Source organism: Pristiophorus japonicus, chromosome 6, assembly GCF_044704955.1.
Source record: "Pristiophorus japonicus isolate sPriJap1 chromosome 6, sPriJap1.hap1, whole genome shotgun sequence".
Lineage (NCBI taxonomy): Eukaryota > Metazoa > Chordata > Chondrichthyes > Pristiophoridae > Pristiophorus > Pristiophorus japonicus.
The window spans coordinates 102,881,083-102,904,646 of NC_091982.1; the positions used below are offsets into that span (position 1 = coordinate 102,881,083).

General features: G+C 46.3%; 1 pseudogene; it reads right to left on the reverse strand.

Annotated features, from left to right (window-relative positions):
• Window positions 1–23,564, reverse strand: part of LOC139266149 (sodium- and chloride-dependent neutral and basic amino acid transporter B(0+)-like) — a 185,667-nt pseudogene that overhangs the window by 46,429 nt on the left and 115,674 nt on the right.

Here is a 23,564-nt window from a genome sequence, read left to right on the forward strand (position 1 = left end):
ACATACTGTCAACACTATTTTTCAATGTTCTGCTTTTTTAGTTCAGTGTCTTTTCTTTTCCCTCAGCGGTTAATTTTCTCTGCATTTCTTTTTTCTAATTATGGTTATTTCCTACTTTAATTATTCATCAATCGTATTGCACAAAATATTCACATTCTATCGGAAACAAATTCTACCCAACTATATTCCAGCAAGGAAATTCATCACTCGCCCTCCTATATCACCCTAAGAATGACACCACATATTACACATGTGAAAAGTCACAAAATCATCACCAACTTACTCAAAAACTTGCTTACAACAATTTACTGTCTCCACAAGCAAACACAACATCTCTGAACATCCTGGATCCACTGAGGCAATATTACTCTCCACCCTCCCAGTTCAGCAAAGTTGACCGTCATCGGCCCCTCCCCCACTCTTCTCTTCCCTTCTCGCACTCCATCTCCTTTCTCCCCTGCCTTTCCATTCTCCAAACCCCTCTCACTACCTCCTCCCATCAAATTCCTCCTCTCCCTCTCCCTTCCTACATTCTCCCCTCTCCTCCCACTCATTCATTCATCCATCTCTCCTTCCTTCTTCATCTCTCCCATCCTCATCCTCTCAACTTCTCGTCTTTCTCCTGCTTCTCCTCTACTCTTGCCTTTTACACCCTCAACCTTTCTTCTCCTCTCTGCCTTTCCTACCCCTTCTTCCTATCATCCATCCTCAACCTCTCTCCTTATCTCTCTCTCTGCTCTCCCCCTTGCCTCTGCTCTGCATTTCCTTCATTCCTTCTCATCGCCAGGCTCTCTCTGCCATCTTCTACCTCTCCCTTGCTTTCTGCTCCATCTCTTCTCTCCTGTCCACCTCGCCTTTATCCTCTCCGCTGCCTCCATCTTCACCTCACCTCTCTCTCCTCTTCTACTTTCCCCCAATTCATACCATTTCTCCCCCAACCTTTCCTCCTCTTCCCCTCACTTCCATCCCTCCATCTCATTGCTCTCACCCCCTCACCATTCTCCACCCCATTCTTTTGGAAAGTTAATGTACTACATATCAAGAAATCTGAAAATAAATAGGAACATATTCTACACACACACAAGTTACAAAAGAAAAATCAGGATAGGGATAGGACCACTAAGTGATACACACACAATAAACTCACAGCGAAATGGCAGAAATATTAAATAATTACTTTGCCTCAGTATTTACCAGGGAGACTAATACGGTGGACATGATATTAGAAAAAGAGATCAAAATGGATACAAAGACATTTACGATAGCAATGGGGAAATAACTGATAGACTAATCAAAATTAGAGAGGATAAAACCCCTGGTCCAGATGGATTGCATCCGTGCATATTAAATGAAGTTAGGGAAGAGATAGCAGAGACATTTTTACATATATATATCTAAAAGTGCCAGAGCACTGGCGGACAGTTAATGTGATTTCTATATATAAAAAGGGAGATTGAACAAGCCCAGGGAACTTTAGACCAATTAGCTTAATATTGGTGGTAGAAAAGATAATGAATCCTTAATCAAATGTGTAATAGAGAAACATCTAGAAACTGAAAATATAATAAAGAATAGTCAGCACGGATTCCAAAAGGGAAGGTCATGCTCGACCAAACTTATTAAATTCTTTGAAGAAGTAACAAAAAGAATAAACAAAGCTAATGTAGTAGATATATTTGGATTTCCAAAAAGCCTTCGATAATTTATCACATAGTAGTCTCACGACTAAGCTCAGACTATATGGAGTTTGGAGACAAGTAGCAGAATGGATAGCAAGCTGGCTGCAAAATAGAGAGTCGGGGTTGAGGTAGTTACTTGGATTGGCAAATGATGAGAAGTGATGTTCCAAAAGGATCAGTGCTGGGACCACTGTTGTTCGCCATCGACATAAAAGACTGAACTTATGAATCAGATGTACAATCTTTAAATTTGAAGATGACACCAAATTGGGGGATGTAGTTAATACAGAGGACGACGTGACAAAATACAGGAAGACATTAATAAACTTGCAGAATGGGCGGGTAATTGGCAAATGAACTTCAATATAGATAAGTGTGAGGTAATACATTTTGGTAGGAAGAATAAGGAGGCCACATATCCTTGGAAAAAATGTATCTAAATGAGGTAGAGGAAAAAAGGGATCTGGGTGTACAGATATACAGATCACTAAAAGTAACAGCACAACACTGGTTCATTTCTAGAGGGATAGAATTAAAAAGGAGAAAAGTTATGTTAAACTTGTATTGAACCTTGGTTAGACCACACATAAGAACATAAGAAATAGAAGCTGGAGTAGGCCATATGGCCCTTCGAGCCTGCTCCACCATTTAATAAGATCATGGCTGATCTGATCTTGGGCTCACTCCACTTTCCTGCCTGCTCCCCATAACCCCTAAATTCCTTATCGCTCAAAAATCTGTCTATCTCCACCTTAAATATATTCAATGACCCCAACCCCCATAGCTCTCTGAGGCAGAGAATTCCACAGATTTACGACCCTCTGAGAGAAGAAATTCCTCCTCATCTCAGTTCTAAATGGGCGACCCTTATTCTGAAACTATCCCCCACAAGGGTAAACATCTTCTCTGCATCTACCTTGTCGAACCTCCTCAGTATCATATGTTTCAATAAGATCACTTCTCATTCTTCTAAACTCCAATGAGTATAGGCCGAACCTGCTCAACCTTTTATCATAAGTCAACCCCTTCATCTCAGGAATCAACCTCGTGAACCTTCTCTGAACTGCCTCCAATGCAAGTATATTCCTCCTCAAATAAGGAGACCAAAACTGTACGCAGTACTCTAGGTGTGGTCTCACCAATACCCTGTACATTGGTAGCAGGACTTCCCTGCTTTTATACTCTATCCCCTTTGCAATAAAGGCCAACATTCCATTTGTCTTCCTGATTACTTGTTGTACCTGCATACTAACTTTTTGTGTTTCATGCACAAGAATCCACAGGTCCCTCTGTACTGCAGCATTTTGTAATTTCTCTCCATTTAAATAATAATTTGCTTTTTTATTTTTCCTGCCAAAGTGAATAACCGCACACTTTCTGTTAGATCTCTTAGTTTCCAATGAAATACGAACTCCGATTGTAGTTTTAATTTCTTTATTTCTCGCAGAGAGCAACAACAAGCTTCTTGGCTTTAAGCTAGGTCTTTGTCCTTCTGAGACCACATGGTCAAAATGGCTGTACTTATACCTGGATCAATTTACAGAAAAGAACTCGCCTTCTTTGACCTTATTGGCTCAATTAATAGTCTTTTAACCTTTTAATTGGCTCGCTACCCAAGGGTCCTAAAATGTCAAGTTGATTGATGACTTAATGCAACATGCTCCCACTCACGTAGCATCTCTGACTTGTCTGTGAATTTTCACAGCCTGTTTGAATTCTCTATCAATCCCCCCTTTGATTCTTTCACAAACTGAATCATAAAACATCAGGTATCACTGGTTAAACATTCTACAAAATAATTTCATACATGTTAATAGAGTTTCCTTCTAAAATTTGTTGATGTGTTACGCTACATGTCCGGACTAGTAGCTTCCACACAAATTTACACTAACCCGAGTTCCATCGTGGCCACAATGGAAGTCTGGATTTAGTAGGTTAATTAACCTTATTCCAATTTAATCCAAATCAATATCTTAGTTCAGCCAGTAAACAACCTTCCCTTAAGCATAACATACCCCTGTGTCAGACGGTATGCTGGGACCTGCAAGGTGTCTCACATGCGGGACAGCAGCTACAGCCGCCTGGTCGCAACAACATTTAATCAACATAAACAAACAATATAAAAGTAAAATAATTACAACAAATAGAATTAAACCTTCCAGCAATGAAGTTCCTATTGAACCTAGCCATTCAGTGGCTCCACTCCACAAAGTGAATGATGGGGGTTGCTTAAGTTTTTCTACCTCCTTTTGGATATGCTCCGCTAAGTGGGTAATTTCTTCGGAGCTATCTGGGATATATGTGCAACACTCAGTTCCGAGTAGGGTGCAAGTACCTCCCTTTTCAGCCAGGATGTAATCAAGGGCCAGTCTATTCTGTAGGGCTACTGTGCGGATTGCTACCATTTCTGCATTGATTTTAACTAGGGCCTCTGAGGTATCATTGGATACCCGTTCCACAACAGATGCCATGTTAATGGATTCCCTTGCCAGTCTGGTGGTCCCATACCTGGGGATCAGAATGGCAAAGAACCTCTCTGTTTCTGTGATAGCTCTCTTAGGACGGTGTAAATGTTCCGACAGTGACTTTATATGATACATATAAGGCACAATGTAGGCTAAATAGCAGGATCCCATCCAATTCTGGGGCAGCCAAGGGTAGGCCTTGTGGCCACACACCCAATAGGTGCCATTATATGCAATGAATGTTAGCTGTTTCTTTGTCAGCAACACTTCGGGGCCTGTCCAGGCTTTTCCATCTGTTTTATTCAGAATCCCCGTTACGTTAAAAATTCCCACATCGGCTCAGTTTGGACGGTTCCGTGGCTTGATTATGTTATAATTCCGGGAGCAGTTACTATACCCCATATTTTGGCCTCTTGATGTTTCTAATCAGACAGACCGATTCCCCTGGTCTTCCTATTCCCGTTGTATTAGTGATAACAAAAAATGGGGGCCGTTTGGAATTATTGTAGCACGGTTGGTACAAAGGTGGTCAGATTGTAACCTGCTGAATTCCATTTATGTGCCCAGTTTTCCATATCCTGAAACGCATTGCCTGTTTTGTTTTGATTAATTATCCACTCAGCCATTTCCGAGATATTCAAGGGAACTGGCCTCAAGGGAATAAAAAGGTATTTACATGTAATTCCCTTGCTACCCTATTATTTCCCTTTGGTGCAGAGGGTCAGCTAGTAAGAAGTAGGCCTATGCCTAGAATACCTACAATCAATAATACAGTAAATTTATATATTTTTGCAAAAAGTAATTGTCCTTATTAGATTTCAGCTTCAGTTATGGGTGCTCGTTTAACGTGTGAAGCGTGGATCCAGGCTTTCTTTCCTTGGACTTTAACAGCTGCCTGGGTGGTCAATAACACTTGATAAGGTCCCTCCCACTTGGCACCCAAAGGTTCTTTATGAAACTTTTTCACATACACCCAGACTCCCGGAATGATGTCGTGTCCTCCTTCGGGTGGATTACCCCAAGCTGCCGATACCGGTCGGGAAACAGAACTAATAGCATTGGTTAAGTTCTGACAGTATGATAACAAAGTGTCACTCATTCAGTGAACATCAGCTTTCCGTAAATCGATAGTTCCTGGCAGCGACATGGGTCTTCCTGTTATATTTTCAAATGGGCTTAGACCTGTAGTTCTGTTCGGGGTTGCCCTAATGCTACATAGCACTATTGGTAGTGCCTGGGGCCATGGTGTTCCTTCTTGGTGATATTTGGCAAGCCGTTGTTTCAAAGTTCGATTCATTCGTTCTACTTGTCCTGATGATTGTGGATGATAAGGACAGTGTAAATCCCATGTAATGTTCAGTAACCTACAGACTTCTTGGCAGACAGCACCTGTGAAGTGTGTTCCCTGATCTGAGTCAATGCTACTCGGGACTCCCCATCAGGGAATGTAATCCTTACACAAGACCTTTGCAGTGTGATTGGCTGTGGCTCTTTTAGTTGGGACAGATTCTACCCATCTAGAGAATCTGTCGACCATGACAAGAATGTTAGTGTATCCTTGGCATGAAGGAAGAGATATATAATCAACCTGCAGATGCTGGAATGGTCCGACAGGGGCAGGGGGCCTCAGTTGGAGCATTACCGTGATGGGTCCAGAATTATTTTTCTGGCAGACCACACAGCGGTCTGTTACCAGCTGGGCATGTTTTTAAAATCCCCGACCCCACCAGCTTTTCTGGAACCGTGCCGTCATCTGTTGTGAGGCCAAGTGTCTCCACGAGTGGATCTGTTGGGCTAAAAAAGGCATAAGCGCTTGTGGCGCGACTGGCTTGTCGGTAACTCTTTGTCTCCAGACACCACCTTCACATAGCTTAATTCCTGCCTCAATCCATGTCCATTTTTCCTCTCGGGAGCACTCTCCTTGCATTGTTTGAAGGTCTCCTGTCAGAGTCCTGAGTGCTTTCAATCTGCACATCTGTGTTGGTTCTTCTGGAGGAACGCCCTGTGAGGGCGACATCTTTAGCTGCCTGGTCGGCGAGGGCATTTCCCTGTGCTTCTGTGGTATTTTCCTTGGTATGGGCCTTACACTTCAGGATGGACACTTCCTGAGGTAATTGTATGGCCTCCAGTAGGTCTCGGACTTCTTTTCCATTTCGGATAGGTGTACCAGCAGCAGTGAGGAATCCTCTTTTCTGCCATAACAGACCAAAGTCGTGAGCGACTCCAAAAGCATAATGCGAATCTGTGTAAACATTAGCTGTCTGTCCTTCTGCTATTCGACATGTTTCTGACAGGGCCCATAACTCGGCCTGTTGTGCTGATGTTCCTGAGGGTAAATATCCTTTTGCCACTACCTCATATAAGATTGTAACTGCCCATCCTGCTTTCCTGGTACCATTGTCAACAAAGCAGGAACCATCTGTAAACAGGATGAGGTCTGGGTTGTGCAGAGGCTCCTCTGCTGCTAAGGCTGCTTCTTCTGTTTCTTTTAAAATCTCCACGCAGTCATGCTCTTCACATTCTCCCCTCTCTTGTTCCCTCGATTCTGACATCGGGAGCATAGTTGCGGGATTAACCGGGCTGGCCCGGACAATATGCAGATTAGGAGCTTCCAAAACTGCTGTCCAGCGCATCCATCTTGCTGCTGTCAACTGAGACATTCTATTCATAGACAGCAAAGCGTGTACGGTGTGGGGACACTTGACAATCAGCTTTTGGTCGAGGACTAGACCCGCAGTGGTCATTACCGCTCGACATGTAGCTTCCATGGCCCTTAGGCAACTTCCACATCCGAGGGCTACCGCATCCAGTTTTGCCGAATAATAGCCAATAGGTCTTTGTCGATCCCCATGTTCTTGTGTCAGTATAGCTGTCATATATCCTTCTTTCTCATGGACAAGCAGGGTAAATGGCTTACCACTGTCGGGGATTCCCAGAGCTGGTGCCGAACACAAAGCCTTTTTCAAACTCAGGAAGGTCTCTTGCTGTTCTTTAGTGAGGTTGATGGCTTCTTTAGAGGCACGTTTCCCCTTTAAAATATCATTCAGTGGCTGAGCAAGCTGTGTGAAGGAGTCAATCCAATTTCTGTTAAAGTTACACAATCCCCAAAGTTCCTGAATAGTGGTGGGTTTTTTTAGCAGCCCGAATGCCTGCAGTTCTATCCTGGGTAAGTTCTCTCTTTCCTTGTGAAATCTTTTGTCACAGGTCTCCAACCTCTTCTTGGGATATTTGTGCTTTGTCGATGCTGGCTTTATGTCCTTTCAGCCGAAGGTGGTCCAGCAAAGCTCGTAAATCTTGTACATGCTGTTCCTCCGTGTTTGAAGCTAGCAAGATATCGTCTACATATTGGATGACTGTGGATGACAGGGGAGGTAATTCTCGCAAATGGCTTTGTGAAGCCATGTGGAATACTGTAGGGCTGTTGTGGAAACCCTGTGGTAACCGGGTCCAAGTATACTGTTGTCCTTGGACCGTGAAAGCAAACCACTGTCGAACCTCCAGTGCCAGAGGCACCGACCAAAATCCGTTGGCCATATCTATAAACGAGAAATATTTATGTTCCAGTTTGAGGGCATTAAAAATGGTGGAGGGATCTGCGACCAAAGGAGCTTTTTGATCAATACACTGGTTAGCTTTCCTATAATCGACAGTCAAACGCCAAGTCTCATTAGATTTCTGTACTGGCCACACGGGGCTATTGGAGGAGCTATACGTTTTAATAAGCACCCCTTGTTTCTCCAATTGCTGAATAACCGGTAAGATTCCTGCGATGGCAGTTGGACTGATGGGATACTGTTTAGTGCATGGAGGCTTGGTCCTGGTAAATGACGCAGGCTCCATCTGGAGTAGGCCACAGTTGTTCTTATCTTTAGCCCATATCGGGTGTTCCTTCAATTCTTCTTTCTTCAAAGTTCTAATTGACCATGTCACTCGACCATCCTCGAAATGTAACGATGAATCTACTTGGATTAGAACGTCCATTCCCAAAAGGGGTTGATCTACTGGGCCTATCCAGACCAGCGTGGTTAGTTCATGTGGACCCAGCCCTATAAGTACCGGTGTTGTCCTTTTAATTTCCATTTTATGGCCCTCAACTCCATAGGCTGTACGTGCCCTACCATCCAACGGCAAAAAGTCTCCATATTGTAGGGGTAAGCATGTTAATTCCGCCCGTGTCTAAAAGACAGTCCACATCCTTATCGCCCACCCTCACAGTTATATATAGCCCATCTCCCCTCTGTTGTATTAGTGCGAGGAGGGGGGCCAGGGTGGGCTCTAACCGTTTTTTGCTATCCCAAGTCACTCCTTCTGTTGTTGTATTGTCAGTCGCTTGAATGCTTCTATGAGGTCGTTATCTTGTGACAAGCCTGGTTTGTTGGCTGAATTGTATCCCTGGCTGCGTCCTCTTCCCCAGTCACGACCTTTTTGTTTTGCCCTGCACGTCTTGGCCCAGTGACCTTCTTTCCCACAATAATGACATTTTCCTGGTAATTTTCCGAATGACTGTTTATCGGAATCCTGGGATTTCTATCCCATAGCCTGTACAGCTCGGACTTTAGCTCCCATATCCCGATCTAATTGGTTACATCGATCCACCAATGCTGCAAAGGTAGTTCCTCTACCTTCCCAGTCCGGTAACACTACCTAAAGCATTTTGGACAGTTCTGGCTTTAGACCTGCCACGAAAGCTGCTTTCAGGGGTCCAAACACTTGTTCATCCATTTCCTCATCCGTATTATTCATACCCGAATGTTCTAGCCACGTGCATCTAAACCGCTCGTCATACTCCAGGACCTCCTCTGTTCCTTTCTGTTGGCAGGCTGCAATTTTTCCCCAGTCTGTCTTAGCTGGACTGAAGGCTTGCAGCCAGTGTTTAATCGCCTCCCATCCTGCGTCTAATTCTTGCTCATTCTGCCCCAAAGCTTCTTCTACCTTGTCGTGCAATTTTCTTCCCTGTGTTTTTGGCACCATTATGGTCAAAATTTGCACTCCGTCCCAGGGATGAAGTTGATATATATTTCTTAAGCGGTCCAATTGGTCCCATGTTTTTACTCCCCCTTTCTTTGGATTGGGCAATTCCTTGGACCATTTATCAATTTTCTCTGGGTCTGCCGGATCATGAAATAAGTATTCTGCATACACACTTTTCCTCGTTTTTTTGGTTCCGCCCTCATCCGTAGTCTCTTCTGATTTGACTACAACTCGTCTTTTTTTAAACGGGGCAAAGCGCACCCCTAATTCTTAATCCTCCGACACTGTATCTATTCCTCGGTTGTGTCTTTGGGTTTGCGCTTTTAATTTATCCAAACATGGGTACCCTGGGAATTGGCCGATACATTTTCCTTTTCCAATTACTGTCTCTTGACCTAATGATTTTTTCCACTCTTTAATTTCGCCTTTAAGATCTTTAACTTCCGCTTCCAGCTTTTCAAGTTCAAGCTTTTTCTGTCGCAGCTGCGCACAAACAGCTTGCAATTGATCCTTTGTACTGGTCAGTTCTCGATCATGTTGGGAACGCATTATAATTTCATTCCGGTTTCGGATCTTTCCCATAACAGCTAGGGACCATCTAGTTCTCTCTTTATTTTTCATACGGGTCGTTTTTCCCCAGACCTTTTTAATCTCGTCCAAGGACCATTGTCCTTTGGAGGTTCCGTACTTTTGTTCGATCTTAATATAGGTTTTAGATAAATTGAATTGTTGCTCTATGTATTCTTTCAACTGTTCGAGAATTAAATCTAGCGAAACTTCAGATGGTGCTTGCCCACCTTTAACAGTTGTAGGCAATTCTTTGCTCTTATCTCCTGCTGCCATAATACTGATTTCTTTACTGGAGTCTTGAGTCGTAGGCTTTCTAGCCGATCAATAGGTCAGTGATTAATTAACTAACAAACCGCCGAAGTTTAGACGTCTATGGGACCTCGAGCCGACTACCAACCGGAGGGTTCGCAAACTGGAGGCTTTCGGAATCGCGTAGAAGGAGAGGCGAATTTAGACTTTTGACTGAGGACTTTTAAAAAGAGGTGTCCTTACCTCAGTATGTAGGTCCGATGTCCAAAATTCAGTTTCTTTCCTCGCCGATCGTGTTCGTGACGCCAAAATTGTTAGATCTCTTAATTTCCAATGAAATACGAACTCCAATTGTAGTTTTAATTTCTTTATTTCTGGCAGAGAGCAACAGCAAGCTTCTTGGCTTTAAGCCAGGTCTTTGTCCTTCTGAGACCACATGGTCAAAATGGCTGTACTTATACCTGGATCAATTTACAGAAAAGAACTCGCCTTCTTTGACCTTATTGGCTCAATTAATAGTCTTTTAACCTTTTAATTGGCTCACTACCCAAGGGTCCTAAAATGTCAAGTTGATTGATGATTTAATGCAACATGCTACCACTCACGTAGCATCTCTGACTTGTCTGTGAATTTTCACAGCCTGTCTAAATGCAGCCTGTTTGAATTCTCTATCACTTTCTCATATTATACTCCATCTGTCAAATTTTTGCCCACTCATTAGCCTGTCTATATCCCTTTGCAGATTTTTTGTGTCCTCCTCACAATTTGCTTTCCCATCCATCTTTGTGTCATTAGCTAACTTGGCTACATTACATTTGGTCTCTTCATCCAAGTCATTAATATACATTGTGAATTGTTGAGGATCCAGCACCGATCCCTGCGGCACCCCATTAGTGACTGTTTGCCAACCGGAAAATGACTCATTTATCCCGACTCTCTGTTTTCTGTTAGTTAACCAATCCTCTATCCATGCTAATATATTACCCCCAACCCCGTGAACTTTTATCCTGTGCAGTAACCTTTTATGTGGCACCTTCTGGAAATCCAAATACACCACATCCACTGGTTCCCCCTTATCCGCCCTGCTCATTACATCCTCAAAGAACTCCAGAAAATTTGTCAAACATGATTTCCCTTTCATAAAAGCATGCTGACTCTGCTTGATTGAATCATGCTTTTCCAAAGGTCCCGCTACTGCTTCCTTAAACATGGACTGCAGCATTTTCACAACGACAGATATTAGGCTAATTGGTCTATAGTTTCCTGCTTTTTGTCTACCTCCTTTTTTTAAATAGGGGCATTACATTTGCGGTTTTCCAATCTGCTAGGATCCAGTGAATTTGGGTAGATTACAATGCATCCACTATCTCTGCAGCCACTTCTTTTAAGACCCAAGGATGTAAGCCATCAGGTCCAGGGGACTTGTCCACCTTTAGTCCCATTATTTTACTGAGTACTACTTCTTTAATGATAGCGATTGTATCCTCCCTCCCTATATCATCATCATCATAGGCAGTCCCTCAAAATCGGGGAAGAATTGCTTCCACTCTAAAAATTAGTTCTTAGGTGACTGAACAGTCCAATATGGGAATTACAGTCTCTGTCACAGGTTGGACAGACAGTCGTTGAAGGAAAGGGTGGGTGGGACTGGTTTGCCGCATGCTCCTTCTGCTGCTTGCGCTTGGTTTTCATAAAGCATGGGCCTTACACTAAACATCCTCCCTATAGCCCCTTGATTATCCACTATTGGGATGTTTTTAGTGTCTTCTACCGTGAAGACCGACACAAAATATTTGTTCATAATGGACCACGTGAAGGCGAGGGAAGATGGAAATTGGAAACAAAGTTGATGAAATTTCCAGGTCGAGATGAGAGCAGGAAATAGCACCAATGCAGTCATCAATGCACCGGTAGATACAAATTAAACTCGTCACAGAAGTTAATTCTAAGTATCCTTTAAACTATATGGTAAGCGTTGGCCATCCACTTGGGGAGCAGTAATTAAAGGTGGTCAGGTAGGCCAAAAAATGTTTTTCACACCTCTCTGCTTGTTTTTGAATTTTTCCAATGCTGAGATTGATCAGCCCTGCACTATGTTGCTGACCAGTCAAATCGTTACCTTGCAACGCCCACAGCATTTGCCCTTCAGTTTAAGGGAAAAAAGGAGTATGTGATTCCGGCACAATGCCCCGTGCAGCGCTCTGCCACTACTGTCGCTCTTGCCTGGCATGCTCCACTTCCCCCCTGGAGCACTAATCTGGAAATTCCCGTCTGCTGGATTTGGGTAGGGCCCAGGGATACTTTTGCACTTTTGCACTCCTGCAAAAGTTACTGCCCTAAATGGCACGCTACGCAATTTCTGACCGTATATGCTTCCATGAGATCACCTCTCATTCTTCTAAACTCCAGAGAATATAGGCCCATTCTACTCAATCTCGCATCATTAAATAATCCGATAATCCCAGGAATCAATCTGGTGAACTTTCTTTGCACCCCCTCGAAGGCAAGTATATAATTCATTAGGTAAGGAGACCAAAACTGTGCACAGTACTCCAGATGTGGTCTCACCAAAGCCCTATATAATTGCAGTAAGTCATCCTCACTCTTATACTCCAACCCCCTTGCAATAAAGGCTAATGTACCGTGGGGTTGAAATTCGGCATCGCCGATTGACACTGGCTGAGTGCAGATTTTAATGCCAGAGTGGCACCACGAAATTCAGTTTTGCTGCCTGTAAAGTGGATTGCAGCTTTAAATCTAGGTTTTGCACACTACTCTGAAGGCCGTAAACAATGTTAATTGGGGCAGCAACAGCAGCATTTTTGTGACTTACGGTCAATGCATTGAGCAGCATTTGGAGCTGTGCCACCTGCATTCAATTGAGGCGGTGATTGGGCGCCTCATTGCCTCATCGTTATATTCGCTTCCTACGCACTCAGTCAGATGGTGAAGATGGCAGATGCAGCAGCAGCATGCCAGCGCGCTCATCGCTTCTTGGACGTCGCCATCGATGCACTCCTTCATGCCCTGGAGAGGAGTTGGGAATTACTGAGTACAGAGGCTGGGAGGAGGCCACCGCCACAGGTCATTCGATGCCTTTGGAGGGAAGTGGCTGAGTGTCAGTGAGTGATATTTGCACAGGACAGCCATTCAATTCCACAAGAAGTGGAATGACATGATGCGGCTGCTGAGGGTGAGTACCTTTAACAACAACCTGACCCTGCCATGCTGTCAGCTCAAAGTGTTCAATGTGGATGTGTCGGGCCCCATGCTCTATGTGGGTGAGGTGGGATGCAACCTTCACATTTTCAGCCTCACTCACTCCAAGGGCCTGCAAGCGGTGGTAGCCTTCCTCATCCGTTCTTCACATCCACCCCTCATCTTGTTACCTCCTCACTCTTCATATGCGTGTGGAAGATGGTAGCCTCACCGTTACTGTTAGGTCCTGGCTCCCCATTTAAGCATTGACAAATCAAGGACACACAGCTAATCTAAGTTTCCTTGACTTGTGAAGACTCTCATACAGTAATATGTACTCAACTATGTAAGGCACTTAGGACAGACTGATAGAAGGACACTAACTCTGACGTTCTCTTTAATCTTGCAGGCCAAGCTCATCCACAATTGAAGGGAGTAGATGAAGACCGGAGGAGAGGACCCTGACCTCCAGCCCATTATTGCATTGGAGGAACACATCTCGGCCTTGATGGGCCCCCAATTTTGTGTGATGGTGGTGGATGAGGCCGAACCCCTTTGCAGCATTTAGCAGGCCATTTAGCCTCGACACCACAATCCTTCAACTCTTTCCATGAGACTGGTATTTTCAGATGCCTTTCCCTGTCCTGCCCCCTTCCCCTGCAGGTAACCACTCTCTCTTTCAGATGATCAACCAGATGGACCGGTGCCTGCACGTCAGCCTTTGACTGCAGGAGGTGTTGCGCAGGAGGAGGAGGACACCTCTATGGACGTCACACAGGAGACAGTGGCCTCAGAGAGCGGGGTCAGCAGCTTTTGGGAGGAAGACGTGGTCGGGGTGACGGGGGTGGATGATGTTCCGGGACCCAGTGGCCTGCAGCAATGCTACGGGGGAGGAGAACTCCAGGGGCCAGCTCGCCAGAGGGAGAATGCATGACCGAATGATGCTCAGCAGCACTCTGATGATGAGGCCAAATTACGGGTTGTTGCAAGACAATCATTGCAGTTGCACCGCGATCTGCTCAGTGCACTGGCAAGGGTGCCCGAGAGTCTCGGTGCACTAGTTGTGAGGATGGAGGAGTCCGCCTCAAGGTTTGCACCTGCCTCTCAGCAACCCGCCAAGCCCTTCCTTGGTAGAGGCCAATGGATATCGGATGCAACAAGTGACTATGGGGTCTCAGACATGGTGGCACAGGCTATGGCTGACGTTGCAAGAGCCATTGAGCATCAGGCTGGCGTTGTTGGAGGCCTGCATAATGTAATGTCGTCAGTGTGTGGTGGCATCAATCAGCTCTGTGGTGTGCTGCAATTGCAGTCTGTGTTAATGCCGTGAAAATTGATGCCATCATCATCATCATAGGCAGTCCCTCGAATCGAGGATGACATGCTTCCGCGCCAAAAAAAGAATGAGTTCGCAGATGTTTCAATGAAGGACCTAATATTCCAGATCCCGAACTACATCGTGAAGGGTGGAAGATGCCTGTGCTTGGATTTTTTTAACGTGTGGTGGCCATTGCACACCAGCCACCACACAGGCTTGACAGAGCTAGGTCTTGGTCCAGTGGCAAGGATTACCCAATACTAACTGGAGACCAGGTCTGCTGCACAGACCAAGTGTGCACACACATCGCTGTGTAGGCTGGCCCGTGCTGCCCCTGGGCCCTCACCTCTTCTGGGTCCCAGATTCACACCTCTCCTGGGCCCCGGTCACGTCCCTCTACGGACTCTTGCTGCTCCTTGGCCCCTCCAGATGTGTCTGCCCGCACTGCAATCAGCGACCTGACTTTGCAGCCGTCACCCTCCTGCAGCAGCACGCGCTGCTCCCTGCATTGGTTTGCCGCCGCACACTGCTCCCTGTAATGGCCCCGGCCTGCTGATGGTCTTGCAGGCCAGGACAGCGCCGATTTCCGGGCTGGGCCGCCACACTCTTCTCCTTCCAATGGGTTCTAATTACCATAGAATGTACAGCACAGAAACAGGCTATTCGGCCCAACTGGTCCATGTCTGGGTTTAAACTCCACACGACCCTCCTCCCACTCTATCAACATATCCTCCTAATCCTCTACATTGAGGAGTTCCACAGTCACTGGTTGCCTTCTGGTGCCTGTCGAAAGGGCCAATGTGTGAGGGTATGAAGTGATTGTTGGCAGCCTATTCAACCTTGGGGCCATCACAGTCCAAAAAAACGCCCCCTTTGCAGACTTGGCCTTTGCTGCTGGGGTGAGTGGACAATGATCAGCAACAGGAGCCCAGGGCACTGAGGTTAACTGCAGTCTCCCCAACTGCAGCCCAGGCTGGGATCCGCTGAAAACCCCCACAGTGAGCAGCTGGAATGTGCAATCTCTCCTGGTCCGCACTGGGAGCAAGGGAGGTCAAGGGTCAGCACAGAATGTTATCAACCTTGGCCCCCAGCCTCCCTCACTCAGGAGAACCAAGTTGCACTGATGTCATGACGTCAGCACATTTCAGCGCCTTCACCCTCGACCGCCCGTCCACTAATCCCGCGATCTCGCTCCCCATTGGTCAGAAGCTCCTGTCAATCAGGCCGTGGGCCCCGGTAACATGCCTCTCAAGCGTGCGCCGCCCAACGGGCGGAGGCGAAGAGCAGGGAGGAGGAGGCAGTGGCGGGCGGTGCATGGGAGCCCTGGAACCGGCGGGGAGGCTTTCTAAACACCCGGGGTGGGCCTCAGACCTCGAACAAGAAGCTGTGGCTCTGGCGTTTGCCCTGAGCGGGGCCCCCGGCGGACAACTACGGGGCTTTCTCCCAGTGACAGGCCTCCGGCAATGGCCGCCAGCTTGAGGCAGAATCTGCCGAGAGGGGCGATGACCCTTTCTACCTTTTGCTTCTGCCCCCATTTTACTTCCCTCTGTCTCCCTGCATAGATTCCTATCCCCCTGCCGTATTGGTTTAAACCCTCCCCAACAGCACAAGCAAACACTCCCCCTAGGACATTGGTTCTGGTCCTGCCCAGGTGCAGATTGTCCGGTTTGTACTGGTCCCACCTCCCCCAGAACCGGTTCCAATGTCCCAAGAAGTTGAATCCCTCCCTCTTGCACCATTCCTCAAGCCACGTATTCATCTTAACTATCCTGCTATTTCTACTCTGACTACTTTGTTACCTCTAGACTTGACTACGCCAACACACTCCTGGCTGGCCTCCCACATTCTACCCTACATAAACTTGAGGTCATCCAGTGTCGACAGCCCGTGTCCTAACTCGCACCGTCCCACTCACCCATCATCCCTGTGCTCGCTGACCGACATTGGCTCCCGGTTGGGCGGTGCCTTGATTTGCGGAATTTTTCATCCCTGTTTGCAGATCACTCTTTTTCAGCCTCACGGTTCCATGGGACGTCTGCGCTCCTCGGATTCTGCCCTCTTGAGCATCCCTCGTTATAACTGCTCAACCAGCGGTGGCCGTGCCATCGGCTGCCTGGGCCCCAGGCTCTGGAGCTCCCTCCCTGGACCTCTTCCCCTCTTTCCTCCTTTGAGATGCTCCTTGGAGCCTGTCTCTTTGGCCAAGCAGTTGGTCACCTGCCTTGGTTTCTCCTTTTGTAGCTGGGTGTTAAATGTGTGTGTCATGTCTGAAACAATGCTGTGGGGCGCCTTGGGACATGTTGCTCTGTTAGGGGCGCTATATAAATATAAGTTATGATTCCAGCAATGGACAGTTTCTCAGCCCGCGGAGGGACAAAGCCTGTCCGGCTCACCAATCGATGCCATGGAAGCATTGACCACTGCCTTCATGTCTGGGGCCCCATCAATTTAAAGGGGACCTAACTTTGCTGAAGCAGGGCAGAAATCTGTGCTCACCCATATTGATCCAGATGCTGAGGCTCTGCCCCGGGGGAGTAGTAGCATGTTGGGCCTGTTGGAACCTGATGTTCTCTCTCAGGATAACATCATTCCGCCTTTACACCTGCCACTCTCTGCAACCCATCCACACCAGAGTGCTGCCGCTCATGCTGAGGTGATGCAGTCTGCAGCCGGGCCTTCCAGGGCCCAAGCTGGTCGGGGACGTCTTGCACGGTCATCATGTGTGGCAGCGGCTCAAAGTGAGCAACTGACTACTGGCCTTACTGCAGGCCCTGAGACCCCATTGAGGAGGAGCAGTAGGCGTGGGAGGGGGAGAAGAGAAGGGGTAGGAAAGCACTCAGCAAAACCCATTCAACAACTGGGAAATGGTTGCCACAGATGCTGGCCTTGATAAACCTTGTTTAAATCTGAACTCATGCAAATAGTTTCACTTAAATGAACCCGCAAACAATTGTTTGATAGTCACCAGAGATGGCTACCTTGTTCGAACATTAACTTATGTAAATCCTTTGGATGTTGCTGGGAATATTTGAAGGGGTCTTGTGAGTTTGATTATTTGCTGAGGATTATGGCATTTTGCTATGTTATTTTATTGCACACTATGGTTTTTCTGTTAAATAAATTAAATTTTGATTTTTGAAGTCTTCGCCGCAGGATGGTGCGCCATCACTCCCCATTGAATTGCCAATGTCAACGACCTGAAGCCCACCAATGTTTGGGAAATGCCAGTAGCCAAGCTGAGTAGTCAGCAGACACAGCACGCCTGTGCCCCGGCTGCAACTCCATTTAAATGCCGCCCCAGAATTCTAACCCACCTTGTGAACAGCAACCTTTTGTGGCGTGTTGGCCGCAAGCCGGTAAGTGAGATGGCAAAGGTGAATTTGGCACGATGTCATGATTTCTATGGCGGTAGTCGGCAGAGCAGCAATTCTTCATGCCCTTGAAAGAACAGAACCAAATTTTGTACCAGGTGTCAATGCGACCGTGAAACCACTGCTGGCGTACCACCGGCGTTACCAATTGGCGTTAGCAACCGAATCTCAGCCGCCATATGCCTTCATAATTGCTTGCTGCACCTGCATGTTAACTTTCTGTGTTTCGTCTACAAGAACACTTAAATTCCTCTGAATACCAACATTTACTAGATGCTCGCCTTTTAAAATAAATTCTGCTTTTCCATTCTTCCTACCAAAGTGGATAATTTTACACTTCCCCACATTATACTTCATCTGTCACCTTCTTACCCAATCACTTAATGTGCTTATATCCTTTTGCAGGTTCTTTGTGTCAACGTCACAGCTTACTTTCCCACCTAGCCTTGTTTCATCAGCAAATTTGGATACATTACACTCGGGTCCCCTCATCTAAGTCATAGATATAGATTACAAATAGCTGAGGTCAAAGCACTGATCCTTGTGGCACTCCATTAGTTACAACCTGACAACCTGAAAATGACCCATTTATTCCTACACTCTGTTTTCTGTCTGTTAACCAATCCTCAATCCATGCTAATATATTACCCCCAATCCTATGAGCTCTAATCTTGTGTAACATTTTATTGAATGACTTCTGAAAATCCAAAAACTACATCCTCTGGTTCCCCTTATCTACCCACCCTCATAAACTCTAATAGATTCGTCAAACACGATTTCCCTTTCCTAAAACCATGTTGACTCTGCCTAACCATGGGCTCAATTTTCCCTGGGTCATTTGTGCTGTTTTTTTGGCCCGCGCCATTTTTTTTTGGTGTATTTATTTTTTTCAAGGTTTCCCCCTGCGATCTGCGCCAGTGTAACTGACATAATTATGATTTTTCTAGGCCAGTTTTTTTTACCGTTATGGGGGGCATTCCCTCATGTCTGCGCCAGTTTTTATAATTGTTTGCAGTTTGACCAAAATATGTTCCTCCTAGGTTGGCGCATCTGGCCACTCCCGAAAAACCTTCTGGGCACTTAAGAAAACCAGCACTTGACAAATCGGTGTTGAAAGACGCCATTGTTTTTAATCGAAGATTTTGGAGGGAGTCAAGAACACCGTAAAAATCAATAATAAAGTTCAACATTTTTTACCTGTCAAAGTAGTAAATGGAAGTTTGTTGGATTTCAGAAGTTTTCTCTTTTTTGTTTTATTCACTCACAAGCCACCACCGAACATCTTGAAGCAAGGCTGGAGGGTCGTAGCTTTGGCCGGCAGAATCGGCCCCGTGCCCGGTCACAGGGGCTCGGCTGGAAAACAAGCTCGGAGGGAAAGGAGAGAGAGCGAGGTGCCGACCAGAAGACTTCGAGCCCGAGGAGCGAGGTGCCAATCGGAAGCCTTCTGCAGACTGAGCCTGGGGAGTGAGGTATCGATTGGAAGGCTTATGCAGACTGAGCCCAGGGAGCGAGGTGCCAATCGGAAAGCTTCTAAAGAATGCAGTGAGTGGGGGGTGGGGAAGAGAGAAAAGGAGAGAAGTCACAAGACTGCAATTAGTTAAGGGGAAGGGGGGAGAGAGAAGTCACAAGACCTTGGTGTGGTCCATCCATACAGATCTTGGGGAGAGAGAACTGTGAACCTGTCCTGCCTGCTTTCCTGCTGTTTTGAGCTTCTTTCAAAGGTAACATTTAAGTATAGGGACAATTCTGACAATGCCATACCTTGTGCGAGCCTTCTGCATCATGGTGCTACGTAGGAGACAAGTGATTCAACATCATTGCATCAGGAACATCTGAGCCAGCGGGTGCTGGGCAGGAGGCCTTACGCACCTCAGGTATATTCATACCTCCACCTGAGTGATGCAGACTGTGTCAGAAGGCTGCGTTTCCGCAAAGAAGTTGTAACTAAGATCTGTAAGTTGGTCAAAGCAGACCTGCAACCTAGAAGCATCAGGAGGACTGCTTTGTCAGTTGAAGTGAAGGTTACAGCTGCACTTTCATTCTATGCAACTGGGAATGTGTGCGCCATCTCTCAACATGCAACACATGTCTGCATTCGCCAGGTGACAGCTGCACTGTATATGTGGAAGAATGACTTCATCAAGTTCCCCATGACTGCCCAAGCAATGCATGACAGGGCTGTGGGCTTCTCCAGGATTGCAGGCTTCCCAAAGATACAGGCTGCATTGATTGTACCCACAACGCCTTGCGAGCACTTTGGAGGATTCGGAGATGTACAGGAACAGAAAAGGCTTCCACTCCATTAATGTGCAGCTCATGTGTGACGACATGCATTGCATAATGTCAGTCAATGCAAGATACCCTGTGGGAGCACCCATGATGCATTCATACTATGCAACAGCGTTATATCTGCCATGTTTCAGCAACAGCCAGAAGGGCAGAGCTGGCTACTGGGAGACAATGGGTACGGCCTTGCCACCTGGCTCATAATTCCTCTACGCATAAACCAGACGGAAGCTGACCGTGAATATAACACATTGCGACGCACAGCATCATAGGGAGGACCATTGGCATCTTGAAACAGCATTTCCGATGCCTGGACCATTCCGGAGGCTACTTGCTGTACTCCCCTGAGATTGTCAGTCAATTCACTGTTGTGTGCTGCATGCTGCATAACGCAGCACCTGGTAGTGGATGACCCACCTGCAGTGAGAGTGGCTGATGATAATGATGTGGAAGATGCAGATGATGAGCAGGAGGATGACGAGGACAAATAAGCCATGCAAATGCCTGAGGCCGGAGCACAATGGCGGAGGAAGGCAGGTCATCGTGCCCCTTTAACGATTGTTCAAGCCTTGCGCCAGCAGCTTATCCATGAACGCTTTACTGATGCCTGAGGGCTCAGTGACAACTATTCCACATGAACCATGTTTACTGTTTGGAGCTGTTCCGTAATGTTGTGTTGTGTTAATGGAACAAATGATGGAAATTATTCTTGTTTACTTCAAAAGTTGTTTTAATAATCGAACAAATAATGGAAATAATTCTTCTTGAGTTCCAAAAGTTGTATTTAGAATGGAACAAATAATGGAAATTATTCAGTTTTAATGTAAAATATATTTTATTCAAAAGTTTAACAAACAGTTCTTTTGTACTTAACTTTAATACAAGAATAATTTTATCAAACTTTACTTTAAGATCATTCTTTAAGATCACTTAAAAACTTTAAGATCACTTACAAACTTTTAAACTTGTAAATTTACATAACTTACAAAAAACTTTTAATTTGAGAACAGTTACAACAGTAACAACAACAGCAGCAGCAAAGAAAGGCGGCACCCATCTTTCCTCCACGTTATTTTAAGACCGCCCGCTGCGCTTGGTCTTGGACACTTGACCACCCCTACCCACAGGCAGTGGTGCAGTGTTCCTGGGCTTGGTACCAAGCTTAATCTTTCTAAGATCTCAGGTACTGCGCACCTGTTGAGGGGGTGGCGGGGGGGCGTCAGCGGCAGGCGGCAAGTTGAAGAGCTCGGCTTTGGGCTCTTCAGAGGCTGGTGTGGGGATTGGAGTGGGAGTGGCAGTTGATTCTGTCAATGGGTGCAGAGTCTGGGCGTGTTCCCTTATTGCAGCAGCTAACGCCAACATGCCGTCCCTCATGCGCCCTGAGAGTGTCGCAACGACCTGCAACATTCCCTCCATGTTGAGCAAAATTGTCTCAACTACCTGCAACATTCCCTCCCTCATGGTCAGTGACAGTGTTTGCACTATTTCTGACATTCCCTCCCTCATGGTCACTATTCCCTCACTGATGGTCCCGGACATCGTTCCCATTTCTCATATCATTGCTGTAACTTCTCCCGACAGTCCCGCTACATCATCACTCACCCTACTGATGGCGTCCAGGAGTGATCGGATGAGGTCAATGCTCTCCCCACTCAATGACATCATCTGAAGCACATCTGTTAGATCCTGCACCTCACGAGTGCGGTCGAGGCTCTCCTTTCCCTGCTCCCCACGGGTGTGCCTCGCTGCACCACACCACTGGGACCCGCAACCTCAGAAAGTGGGGCTCTAGGTGTGCCTCGCTGCACCCTATCACTAGGACCCGCAACCTCGAAAGGTGGGAAACCATGGGCTGTCCCACCAGCACTCAAACCATTAGTCACGGAAGGGGCTGGCACCTCAATGAGCGGCACCTCCTCCAAAGTCAGTAAAATAGTGGGGGCTTTATCCAGCTCCATCCCCTCCCCCTCCCCCTCACCCCCATGTTCTTGGTCTGGAGGATGGGATTCGAAGATGTTATCCTGTTCAGGCTGGTCCTTGTCTGAATTTTCTTCTACATCGTCAGGGTCGGCCTCAAGTTCTGCAAAATATAATAGAACACAGACAAATGGTTAGCAGCAGAGGAGGGGGCAGGGTGGGTGGCATGAGCAGGCAGCAGATTGATTTGAAAGACCACGATGAATGATAGCACTTTGCATCAACTGAAGCGTAGCTGACGGAGACATCCCCATGAACTGAAGCATGGTTAGCCCGTGCAGTACTTAACATTTAGCAAAGCCAGACTGTAGAATTTGCAGGACTTACCCTCTCCCTCGAGTGTGAGCCCACCTTGTGCAGTGGTGATTGCTTTTCTCCAGGCAGAACCCATCAAAGCAGCGACCCTCTCTTCTAAGGGTGTCAGTGTCTGCAGATTTGCCGGGCCTCCTCCTGTTCGGGTTCTTTCTCGTTTGTTGTGTGCCATCTTCCTCTGCAAAGATGAAAATATAACTTTTTAGAGAGGGTGTCTTTCTGCTGGGCGGGATATATACAGCTGATCACATTTACAATTGCATTTGCATTGAATAAATTAAAATATTACTTACACTAACGACCTGACCAAGGTCCTGCCACTTCTATTTACACTGGCCTCCAGATCTTGTGGTGGTCACCATTGCAGTAATCTTCTGCAACTTAGTTCCAGCGTTTCTTCATTTCTTTGGGTGGAACTTTTATGTGAACTCTGCTGGTGTCCAGCTCCTGCCATCTGTTCTCAATCACAGTAACTCGTTCCTCCACTTCTTCCTGTAAGAAATTCTTGGTCCTTGCACCACGTTGCATCTTGTACTGCTGCAGCTCCAATTTTTCCAATGCTCTCACACAGCACTCCTTCTCACACACAACTGGCTCTTTAAAAATGGCCAATTGCCAACTCAGAGCTATACTGCGCTTGCGTGTCCATTGCAAAGACGACAGAAACATTCATTTTTTTTTCCCGTGCATGCGCAGAAGGTACAGCATTGTTTTTCGGTGCAGCAAGCAGGCTCCACCCCCTGAGGCAACTGGGCACACTGCATGGCGCCAAATTCAAATTATATATTGGGGAAACTTTGGCAAATTATTTCCGGTGCATTTATGGCCTAGAAAAACTCTAGCACTATGCCAGAAAACAGGCTTGGGGAAAATTGAGACCCATATTTTTTAAATGCCCTGTTACCACACCCTTGATAATAAATTCTAACATTTTCTGACATGGTTATATCAGGCTAACTGGCCTATCGTTCACTGTTTTCTCTCCCCCTCCTTTCTTGAACAGCAGGGTTACAATTTGCTACCTTCCCATCCACAGGGTCTGTTCTAGATTCTTGGAAATTCTGGAAGATGAAAACCAATGCATCTACTATCTCTGCATCCATCTCTTTAAAGCACTGGCATTTAGGCCATCAGGTCCAGGTCATTTGCCAACTTTTAATCCCATTAATTT